General features: G+C 38.5%; 2 protein-coding genes across 2 annotated transcripts in view; one reads left to right on the top strand and one right to left on the bottom strand.

Moving 5' to 3' along the window:
- The window catches only part of LOC108731278 (TSC22 domain family protein 1), a 76,250-nt gene that overhangs the window by 37,493 nt on the left and 26,435 nt on the right, over positions 1-12,322 (bottom strand). The window lies entirely within an intron of this gene.
- Positions 416-12,322, top strand: part of LOC108731203 (uncharacterized) — a 126,770-nt gene continuing 114,863 nt past the window's right edge. Inside the window, exon 1 of the mRNA XM_018461401.1 lies at positions 416-617. The gene's annotated coding sequence lies outside the window, so the exon portion shown is untranslated. The remainder of the gene's footprint in view (positions 618-12,322) is intronic.

The following is a 12,322-nucleotide window of genomic DNA, read 5'->3' as shown; positions in this document are numbered from 1 at the left end:
CTCTCTCTCTCCAGGTAGAGTCAATTTTTCAAGTGAGCACATCCGTTCACTTGAGTGAGTATATCGCAATTTGATATCGAGAAAAGAGACGAAAGATTACGCCCACATAATAACGAATGATATTGGAAAGACCTTTGCCTTATATTTTTCTCTAGGTTTATTTTTTCTTATAATTTTATACTTAGTAAAATTTTTTACTAGCATTCTGAAACCTGACTACAATTTTATCGTATTTTCTAAAATATTAAATTTAAATAATTGTTATATTAATGTGATATAATTAATTTTAACTCATTTCTTTTTTATTAATGACGTCAATACATTTTATTATTGAACACTGTTATTTAATATGACTTATATATTTTGATCATCCTGTATATTAAACAATATCTTGAGACAATTAAGAATCAGCAAACTGTCACACGCGATTATCCTTTCCGGATTTCTAACGTGGCATTATAAATTTTTTGTGTGATACTACATTATCTGTGCGCATCATTTGGATTCAAGGCCAAAATCAAAGTATCGTACGTTATCTTTCCAGATTGACTGTGAAAAGAAGAATCATAGCCGAAGACCGTAGTCAATCTCGACGTTGTGACCGCTTCAGATTTAAGGTTAGTGACACAAGAATCAGTTTACATTTCTGTTCGCGATATGCAACGATATTCACGTTTACGACTAATCGGTTCGTTATCGATAATAATTTCTGTACGACGTACACAATTTCACAAATATTTTATAAATATCCACCATATTAGCTAATTAAATATTAAAAATAGGGACTGTTCCATTAATCTGCAACATTTGATGCATGACTTTAATAGGACTGATCATCAAAATGCTCTTCGAGCTATTACTTTCCGATCTCATCAGCTGTGCTCGTTATATTCGAAGGAAACATCTCGTTATAATTACGAGGCGTTGGCGTTTACGAGCGAAAAGGGATGAAGCCTTATACTTGTTAACTTTAACATCCTGTTCAACTGCTTTGTCCTTTCTGGACAAGCGTGACTCAACCTTTAAAAGATTCGTTAACTCGAGCTTTGTGTTCTAATGCGAATTCGTGCGTTATGCTTTAAATATGAACAATTGCCTTTATCCGCCATATATTATCGAAATTATTTAAGTATCCATTTGTGACTGATGAAAATATTCTTTTTTACTTGATTAAAATTATTCTCGTAAAATGATATAAAAAACAACATAAACTGTTTGAAAATTAGGATGGGTAAAATTAAAGTATTAAAAATTAATAGATGTTACATAATTAGCATTTAAATGTTTACGTGAATATTACAACGATTGAAACACAACTTTTACGCGATGGGAATATAAGAAACGTCGAATTCAAAGGGCTGACATCCAGAATGCGATAAAAATTATAGAGTCTATCTCAAATTTCCATGTTAAAGTAGATCTAAGATTCTTCCGACATTTCGATTGCGATTCACACCATTGTCCCCTATGGTTCCTTTCGTGTTCCCCTACTAACATTCTTCGTCTGTCCTTCCATCGTTTTCGAATATATAGAGCTCGCACCGCGGAATTCGCGCCCTGTTTCTATCGAGCCGCCGCCGCCTCTCGGTGTGTTTCGTCGGACCGCACGCATTTGCAATTCTGACACATTTGGCGGTGAAGTATAACACAGTGCACGCTATTCGCTGGTGAATCTGCTCTTCTCGAAACAAAGACAAAAGGAGAAGAATACCCCATGAGCTACGTGGCGGGAACGTTGGAATATCAAATGATTCTTGGAAAGATCCTCCCTGGTCCATCTCACGTCGTCTCTTCGTCTTCGATTCCATTCCCTCCGCCGTCACTGACGTTGTTTCGCGATCTTCGTGGCCCCCGTGAATTTTCGGCGGTTCTTGGCGCAAGGCGGGAGGACGTGTCCCATCATTCTCCTTTTACTCTTCCTTTCCCTCTTTTCCCCTCTCGCTAAGTTTGAGAGGTCGTTAAAGATGGGTTCGAGGTCCAGGGCCGTATATAACGGATAATTGACAGCCGTGCCGGGGCCGCCGTTTGCTTTGCATGGACATTGAATCCGCGTGGATGGACGTACAGCCGAAAGGAACCGAGAGACGATGCGACGTGAGGCTACGAAATTCGACCGACTGGTCGAACGGAACCGCGAGAGAGCATGAGACGTGACGTGCGGCCAGAAGGAAGCGGAGGGCAAATGCTTGCTCGCTCAACGGACTCGTAAATTCTTCAATTCTGATGTTCGGAAAGGCACAAACGCGATCGTGACATGGTACTTTCTTCCTCGCGAGGGGCAATCTCATTTCGGCTTAATTGCAGCCCGATGTAACGGTACTTTAGCATTTATCTATACCTTATCGAAAAAAGATAAAAGTATGAGTGTACCCCGATTCTGTAACTCTTAACTACAATTCGATACCGTTGTGTTATGTGGATATCATATATGGAGAAAAAACTGCGCAACGATAACATAACGATACCGAACTGTAATGTCGTTAAGAGTTACAGAATTGGGGTACTGGGATAAAAAATTAAAAATATGAAACTGAAAAAATGTGATTCTTTTTTAAGAAATATAGACATTTGAAATTTGCGCAAGACAACAGTACTTTTATAATTTGTATAAACTAAAAATGTTTTTTTATACTTCCATCTTTTTTGTTATAAAGATAGCAAAGCATTTTTGATTTGTACGATACAATATGAATGTAATCAATATGAATTGGATTCAATTATATAATCATGGTATCTATCTAAAGTGTCATGTAGCATTTGCATATCGCATTTCTTTATTAAATAGTTGGAGTTCCGATAAAGCTAAATAAGACATAAAGTTACCGGTTTAATCGAGTTCTTTCTAAATCATATACGAAACTATAAAGTTACAGAACGAGTAATGGACACTTGCGAAACCGATGCCATACGCAATATACAATTTTGCGAAGAGTTATACGTTTTCAATGCACATGCATTGTTATTATCGGTGATTTAGCGAATATACCTAACACGCCCGATAATTGAGAGGGCAATTTAAACGGACAGACAAATGCGACAAGATTATAAAGATCCGTTCCGCGTTGCGTATACGCACTTTCGTATGTGCCGAGGGTACGCGATACGTGAACGTGCGGTTACGCGAATTGCAAGTGGAGCGTTCGTAATGCCCGTGAAAGTATATGAAGTCTCCTTTAAATTACGTCGCAAATTACCATCTCCCGCTGTTCGCCGTGCGCCGCGACCCCACGCGTGCCACGCAATAGCACGCAACACCCTCGCGCATTAAGAGAGCTAATGAACTTCTCAGAGTATATTTCAGCCGACCGTACATTTTTCTTCGATGCGTTCCGCGTCGTTACGAAGACAACGGCGATGATGATTTTCACACCCGAGCGGCTTTTTATCGAACCGCGCGCAGTCGACACGTAGGAGTATTCGCGCGTGTATGCACGCACGCGCGAAGAATATTAACGCTCGTGATTACGCCAGGACACGACGGACTTTTAATGCTTATCCTCCTCTCGCCAGTGAAATGCGATTTGCGAAGGCTCTTTAATCAAGTGACTTTATTATATGTTTGTGTCACTATATTTACCTTCTCCTAGTTATTCACGCACGAAATGCTAATAGAATATTATTACTTAGGAATTTAATAACTATACTTGACGCATGCTAAATTATTTAATTATCTATCGCGATTGAAGTTATTTATTTGCTTTAAAAAAAAATAGAATACAGATTTTCTCCTTTTATTAATTACTTCTAATCCTATAAACAGTTAAGCGCCTATAATAACTATATCATTACGTTCACATCAATTAAAAGGAAATATTTTATCTTTTATCATATGTGTTTCTTATAAGCATTTTTAACTATAATAACAATAAGTATTTCATAATTCCTTTTAACAATTTTTATATAATTGGCACGTTTTGTTTTTCTTCGACGAGAGAGAGAGAGAGAGAGAGAGAGAGAAAGAGAGACTTGATGCGACAATATATTCTAACATAAATAGACATGCGATTTTTGTGATATTATCTTTCTCTCTCATTGCAATTTTATTATTATATATCAGTTATTATCCCGAGGAGATTAGATTTGAATTTCTAATGTCTGAAATAATTTCTGGTTTTATGACTCGAGATAGATAAAACCATAATCAACGTCGAAATCTATTTCGTTCGCTTTCTTGTCTTGAAGAAAGGCTGAAGCGAACGGACAAAAATGACTTGTCAAAAGATACTTTAGTCCTCCCTAAGAACTGGGTGATCGATCTAAAACAGCTAACAGGATCTACGGGTTCTGTTGACTTCTCGCAGGGACGTATCTGCGGTTTTCCGAACCTGTTTTCTTCTAGTTTGTGTTTCTTACCTTTCTTCTTCGTAGCGGCTCGCGTTAAAACCTTGTTTTCATTTGGCTTGTATTGGGGACGAGATAAAATCCGGTGGCGGATTAGCCCCGGTAATAGTAATACTAAACCAGTCAGGACTGACCTGATGTCATAATATTATGGTACGTGTTGATGTTAGTGGCGTCGTGTGACGCGAGAACTTCCCTTTCATCGGATGAACAATGTTAGTGTAGCTGGAAACCGACACGTGTGGTAGTGAAGTAACAATGTTAAATCGTCATAGACTTTCATTACCCGAGATAGAAAAAAAAAACTTTAAAGATAGAGATCGAAAGAAAATTATTTGTTCTACGAATAAAATATTTATTGTGTTAACAAGGAGACAATTAATTCAATGAGAAAAGCAGAAATTGATTATAATAGGCCCGAATGTAGAAGAGCGGAAGAAATGATGGCGCATGCGAATCTGCTGTCCCATTAATTTTCTGGGAGAGCGAGCACAGAACTTGCCGATAATGAGTTAACGTGGGATCGAGGATCTCGTTTATCTTCGTCTTTCGCTTCAAACTCTCTCGCGTGCATCCGCGATCGAACTTGATGAACGTTCTATGACTTATCTTTGTTCATCTGACCAAAGTCGATTGTAGAAGCAGAAATAGCCAGGAGAGGAAACAACGACGCTGAACTGAATGAGGGAAAGATACCGAGCAGTATATAGTAGACACCGCGACTACTTTGTCTGTCTATACGCGTTGAATCATCCGGTCGGTTTCCTTTCACGAGTCGATGGCAGCCGTTCCCGCATCAAGGCCTGTGGTCTCCTCCGAGCAAGCATAATGACTCAATCCACGATCCACCTTGCCCCCACCCTCATCGTGACTACGAGGATCTCTCTCTCTCTCTCTCTCTCTTTCTCTTCCCCAACTTCTCCTCCTGCCGTGCCACCCTATCTCTCTTTATCTTGTGAAGATTATACGTCCGTTCGTCTCTCGGTGAACCCGAAGACAAGAGATCTGTGGTTTTTCTCGTGACCGTCTGCTTTACACAGTTTCCTTCGCCGCTGTATTCTTTAAACTCCTTCCAACTACTCTTTATCTTTGTGTTCTTGTTCTTGTTCTTCTTCTTCTTCTTCTTCTTCCCCGTTTTCTTTGTGATCGACCCTCACGGAGTAGACTTTAGCGGCGTTAACTCATACGCTCGCGTGACGCTATGCTGTTTATAATGTTGGACGATCCCTCCTGTGATTATATCTCATGATCCTGAAGTCTGCTATGACGACGAGCTAGGACGACGGGGCGCGGACATCTTCAAATGACTAGCCCGAGTCCAGTAAGCGCGTAAGATCGGTGGCTGATTGACCGTTGGCTATATTATCTGCGACAGGCGAGGTGGAACGCTAAAAATTATCGGTTGCTCGAATTAAGAGATTAAACCGAAACACATTTAGCGGCGGAATATTTCGGAATTATAGCGCTTGCTTTGCCGAGGTATTATCGGGTTGAAGAACACACATCAGTCAGGGAGCCCTGCTTCGAAGGGGGATTATGCGTCAGGCATGAATAAATGTATTCTGAGTTATTCTACGATTTCGCTGAAAACGATAGAATTCCGCGGTACTGCGTGACAAATTGATTTACGTACAAACGCTTTTACTGGAATGTAAGGATGTATCGTATTCACTGGAGCCGCGTAATTTTAATTTCCTGTACGGTATCTACCCGATTGGGAGATAGGATACAATATACACGTGCATGCGTACTGAGAGACGCGGTGTATATCATGTGGAGGTTAAGGTCGGCAGTATATCCCTAGCTAGGAGTGGCGATCCAACGATCTGAGTTGTGGCATCCGAGTAACGATTACCATACGGGGTCGCAATCGTACCCGAGATGCGCGCGAGATTGCTACCGAGTTGCGAATAATTGCGGCTTGGAATAAACGTTGCAGTTTAGATATTCATACCTAGCAGAGATACTTTGGTAATATTTAGATGTATTATCGCTAACCTTAGCGAAAATAAAAATCGGAGTAAGTCGAATGTAAGGAGAGAGTAACGGAAGCGTAAACGCCTCTCCCATTACATTCGACTTATGCTTCGATTTTTATTTTTACCAGAGGTATTAGAAAAGTACTAGTTAACGATATCCGTTGTATCGGATTAAATCGACGAGAAGCAATTCACCTCGAGCGAAAAGCTTAGACGCACTGATATATCACATTATCTTCATACCTTATAATCACTACCAATACATAAGAGCACTTAGAATTTTTATTCGCATACATAATTGTATATATTGTATCGATTTTTCGAAAATTATGCGTGTCCAATCTTTGAGAAGCCTCTTCTTCTTCAGATAATTTAATATTTGTCGCACACATAAGAATGCATTCAAATGGCACAATGGCCGCTTAATTGACCGTAGGATATTGAAGCCGCGGACAAACACCATCTCGTGCAGGTGGTTGGTTCTCTATCATCGTCGGAAATTGTGTGTTTCGACGTTGACTCCGCTCCGAATGACTCTGCACTCTTGCGTCAAAGAATGCGGTCCAGAACCGAGCCAAGCGCCAGCTTTTAGGGTTGCACGCAGGAATGACAATGTTCCGCACCAGGTGTTCTATTGGAATTTGATAATAGAATTATCCTTTGTTTTGTTTTCAAATTTATCATGTAATTTCGTTTATTATTCTTATTTCTCCTGTAATGTCTGTTATGAATTTGAAATTCATGGTTAATATTTATGGTTAATACTGATTATTATCTAAAAGTTTGAGAAATTTTCGGTTACAGTTTTACATGATAAAATTGACTTTATTGATTAAATTATAAAATTTATTTTAAAGTGCAATTCGCGGCGCGTACCTTAATACTTTAAAATATTTTTGTTCTCGCCCATTTGTGTTCTGTACCGTTTCATAACCACGTGCACGCATGTGGAACGATGCAACGATTCGCGTTTCCGAGGTTATAATGCCGGTTGGGGAGCGAGCCAGCGTAGAAGAATGCTTAAAGACATCTTTATCCCATTCGGTGCGCGATAAGAATGGTCCAGCCTATTATTATGATTTCAATGCTGCGGACTGCCGATGCAAATCGCAATCGTGCAACGTTCTCCTATCGGCACTACCGATCGGCACGGTGATTGATTCTTTGGCATTCATGCGGATCGATGTGGCACGCGATATCATCGTCGTCATGGTGAAACTGCCGTTCTTGTAAAAGAGACAGTGTGAGAGAAAGAGCAATGACACACGCATATACATATTTGAGATACAGTGTATATTTGTCTAATGTATATACAACGTCGCGGGGTTCGGTCATTTTAGTTTCTGGCGAGTCGCAATCGGCGGCCACAACCGGTTCAAAGCTACCGATGTACTACTGGCCGCAGTCGGCCAGATAGTTTTGAGCCTGCCCCTCGAAGTTAGCCGAGCGAAACGTCATTTTTCAAGCGGTCGGATTTCTCTTGAGGATCGCCGGCGTGGTAGCGGTCGGTCGGTTCTGTTCGCATCGTGCTGGTTAAATGGAGAAATTGATTCATGAAATATGGGATCAATGCGCGTGGAACATTTAGCACCGTTTGCGGTCTTAATCAAAAGTTGCGCAACTCTTGTCCGCGCAGGTTCGCAAATGATAAATAATAACGTTGGTCGTGACTGCCATTACTTTCGCTATCTGTAATTGATTCTTAACGTATGTTCTTTTAAAATCCCCAGAAGAAACATTATATATAGTATATATTTTTAATTCTGCATGGAAAACATGATTTTGCTAAAGTATTATATATTTAAATTATTTTACTGAAGTATCTAAATATTTAAATAGATACAGATCTGAAAATGATCTTACTCAAACTGGTTGCTGGAATGTCAAAACTTCTTAGCATTGCTCATCACGCTTGAGTTTCTTATATAATTGTTTTAATTATCCAACAAAATTATTTTCAGATCTGTATCTACTTAAATTTGTAGATACCTCATCAAAATCGTTTTTTCTTTGCAAAGTAATTTCATTAATTGATGCAATGCAATTTTTAGAGTTTTATGAATACTTTATACATATATGAAAAAAAATCTTTTTTTATCAGAAAATAATATTCATTTCATATTAATAATGCTTAGACTACAAAAACTATATTTAACGACAGAATAATAATAGATACAACTTCTATGTATTTTCTGTTTTATTTAATAAATAAAGCTCGAAGAACAGAACAAAAAGATCGAATAGCGATATGAAAGTGTGATACGAGGATTAAGAATTATCACTTAGTTTATCGAACTGGACTTCTGCTGTGAACCGTTTACAAGCGAACCAAGTCGCCATGAGGGCTAACCTGCGAACACAAGCGTTATGAACTTCCAGGCGAACTTTTATAAACTCACTCGCACTGGCCGTATCTCCACGCGATCGTCGTTAGAGTCCCCTCGAGCGCTGCGTTTACATGTGCATGCGAGAACTTTCAAGATCCGGTTTCCCGGCGCTCGATCTGGCGAACCACCTTCTCGCCGCAGCCTGTTTTGTACGACGATGTCGGTGTCAGCTTAATAATGTCCCCAACGCGAAACCGTAACTTTGTGCGTCGGGTACCGGATAAGAACGAGGTACACTGGGCCTACGGTGTACGCGGTCGCGTCAGACAGCGAGGAAGAAACAGGGAAGATCTTGAGCTGCGAACGAGGGAAAGAGGAACCTGTTATTTCGACGGGCATGAAGCCGAGGCGAGATTATACGCTGTCACACACCGTTCGTCGCGCGGCTCTTTTCGGGCCCGCGGATCCTCTCCGACCGCGGTCGGCATGGGCTTTCTCCTCCAGTCTCTGGCCCCCGCTCGTTTAAGAAACGCGTGAGCTCATTCGCCCGAACATCCGACATCCAGACGTCTTATTCGCGCGATTATCATTGTCTGTTGATTTGCGTTTCCGTGCTCATCATTTGGCTCGTTCTTGATGACTGAATGCCATCTGAACTTCCCATGTCTGGAATAACCATCACGGAAAAAAAAGATTAGCTACCACAGCTAAAAATTAGGTATGGCAGCTAAATTCAGTAGCATTATATGGACACCTAACGTCGTATCTGCGAGGTCTAATTTCCATTAGCTGTGAGGCCTAAATATTATCATTGTAACAGATAAGCATTTTGCTATTATGTCGATGTATTGATTATTGCAACAAACGTTTTCTGTAACAGACAATTTGGTACCAAGTACAGTTTCAGCAAACCGTATTTAACTGTGGTAGAGACAATTTTCTTTTACACGGACATATCCGATAACTGTGACAACTAACTTCATATTGCTAAATAAATCGATCTGTAACAGATATGCATATTTTGCTATCACGTCCTTATATTAGCTACAGCAGCAAATCCTTTATGTATGTATTAGCAAATTCATAGCTATAGTAGCTAATGCAATTTCAACTAATCAGAATTAGTTGTAAACCAGAAACATTTTTTTCCGTGATCATAAATTGCGAAATAATACGTTAACTTAAGTGTCTGCTGTAATGCCACGAATTCAACAAATTACAGGGTAGCGAGTATCAAATTTTTTAGAACTTTAAACTGGAGATTATTTAATCTTGTTATCTCGGAATGGGAAATTATGTGGTACTCACTTTGGGATATAAAAACTGTCCAGAATATATTTATTTTTTTTGCATCTGTCTTAAAAATTTTTAAATATATTGTTAAAGATATACATATTATTTACTTATATAATATATGAATACCATGTATTTAATAATTTGTAAAAATAATCTTCTTTTAAATAATCTCCATTTAATTGATATATGGAATTTCTTAGCAAATTGTTTTTATGATCTTGAGATACAACTAATTGTATTTAATTGACAGTTTTAAAAACGATCGCTTATTAATTTAATTACATGGATAAGTATTAATCACGTCAGACGAGCAATAATTGTTTCGTGTTATTATCTTCTCCGATACGTCTTGAGAAAGATTCAAACGCGAACACCTGGCGCCTTATCCGCTACGTTTAATCCACGTGATTATCATCGTTGGCTGGTTGGCATCCGATGATCGCGCATCATGTGAGAGCGTATCTCTACCGGCTGGCAATTCACATTTTGAAACCTGATAGACAGGCAGTATCCAAAGAATTGAATGCGGAAGATAGCAAGGAAAGTTCGCGACTTAGATGACCATCGACAGATCCGTTGATCGATTAACATGAAGTGAAAATCGTGTGTAAAAAAAGTCCTTATGATTAATTGGAAAGCCACATAAAAATAACTAAGCGCCTTTCTATTATAAATCTATTTATAAATCGGAAAGAACGAATTTGCTGAAGCATCAAAAAAATTTAGATGGATACAGATTTAAAAGTAATCTTATTGGGCCATCAAAATAATTATATAATATATAGAAAAGTCAAACATAATGTGTAATGATGCAAAAAATTTTAATATTCTAGCAACCAGTTTAAATAGTTGACAAAATTATTTTCAGATCTATATCTAGCTAAATTTTTAGATATTTCAGCAAATTTGTTTTTTTCTGTACCTTTATGTTTATTAGCAAATTAATTAATAAGCAATAACAGATAAATACACATATATAACACTTGTGTATTTTTATATAAATATTTTTATAATGGTTTTTAGAACATTATAAGCATCACGATACAATCGGCGCTTGGTTTACTTTATACGAAAGTTGTATTTATCTGGTAATCAAAGAGAAATAATTGTGAGACATTATCGCGTTTAAATGATGACGAGACAAGAATGAACGGGGAATTGATAAACTTGCAAGGAAAGTATTACGCGTAACATGTGCGTGAGTACACCGAATGAAATGCACATTTTTCGCGCTTCATTCTTCTCAATGGAGGTTGCAAAATCGTGTCTTTCTCACTTCCTGTCTCGCTTCATCGCGGATATGGTTATAGCACTCCACCATTCACTTATTTCAAATCTTCACGATCAGCAATCACGATTCATTACTCATGAACGGTGTATGTTGGAAAATCCACTAGACGGAAGAGAAGAAAAAGGTGTTAGGTTGATTTACATAACGATACATGCTACTTCCATTGTGATTATGAAAACTATACGTATCCATCGAGTTTTACAAGAATTTCTATTTAATTATTTGACGATCATTTTTTAATTGTATAATTATTTCACAATAAGATTTGATATTCTTCCGTCATATCTTTCCGCTTTAAATGATGGAATATCATTTTACACATTATGACAGCGTGGGTATTATGTCATTGCCACTCGTTTCCGGAACATTACAATGGCCGTTATTTTCATGAACGTATTGGCGGCTACCGCGGTGTTTCATATCATCGAATAGATGAATAGATATGGTTGAATAGACGAGCCAAACTTATCCGGTTTCGAATGTCTTATATGTATTATTTTCTTTTCCGTATAGGTACTTTCGTGTTTGATCAAGATTAGAACGGTCATCAAGCCCCCATACTCCTTGGAACATTTTTCCTCCTCTTAATAAGGCTGCCTCTCTATAAACCTGTCTGAAAAATGATCACATTAACAGAGACACGGCTCGTTTTCCGTGGACCTAAATTTCACTCCCCGAGTACACTGTCGTCGAATCTGGTTTTACAAACACTTGTGATAAATATTAAAGTATCTCTGCATTCCGTATCATTATAATTCGTTTAAGTGATATTAAATTTCAAGTACATATTTAAAAAATTCTCGGGTTTTAGTTACAATAATTAGGAGAAATATGCATTTTTTTATGGACCTTATTTACTTAGGGACCATTTTACATTACAAGCTTGATTTTATTGTCAATAACAAGGCTCAAGTATACAAAGTAACGTAATCGTTCTGTGCATGTTTGTATCAGCATCATTTTTTTCTAAGCGTCGCGAGGAAAAAATTCGGACGGGTGCGTCCTACGTTTCTCGTATGTAAAATCTGATTGTTCCTGGCGGGGGGCGTCGAGTTCGAACGAAGTGTGGGCGAACGAAGGAAAGGGAA

Source organism: Mycetomoellerius zeteki, unplaced genomic scaffold (assembly GCF_001594055.1).
Source record: "Mycetomoellerius zeteki isolate Tzet28-1 unplaced genomic scaffold, Tzet1.0 scaffold122, whole genome shotgun sequence".
NCBI lineage: Eukaryota > Metazoa > Arthropoda > Insecta > Hymenoptera > Formicidae > Mycetomoellerius > Mycetomoellerius zeteki.
This window is presented reverse-complemented; position numbering and strand designations above follow the sequence as displayed.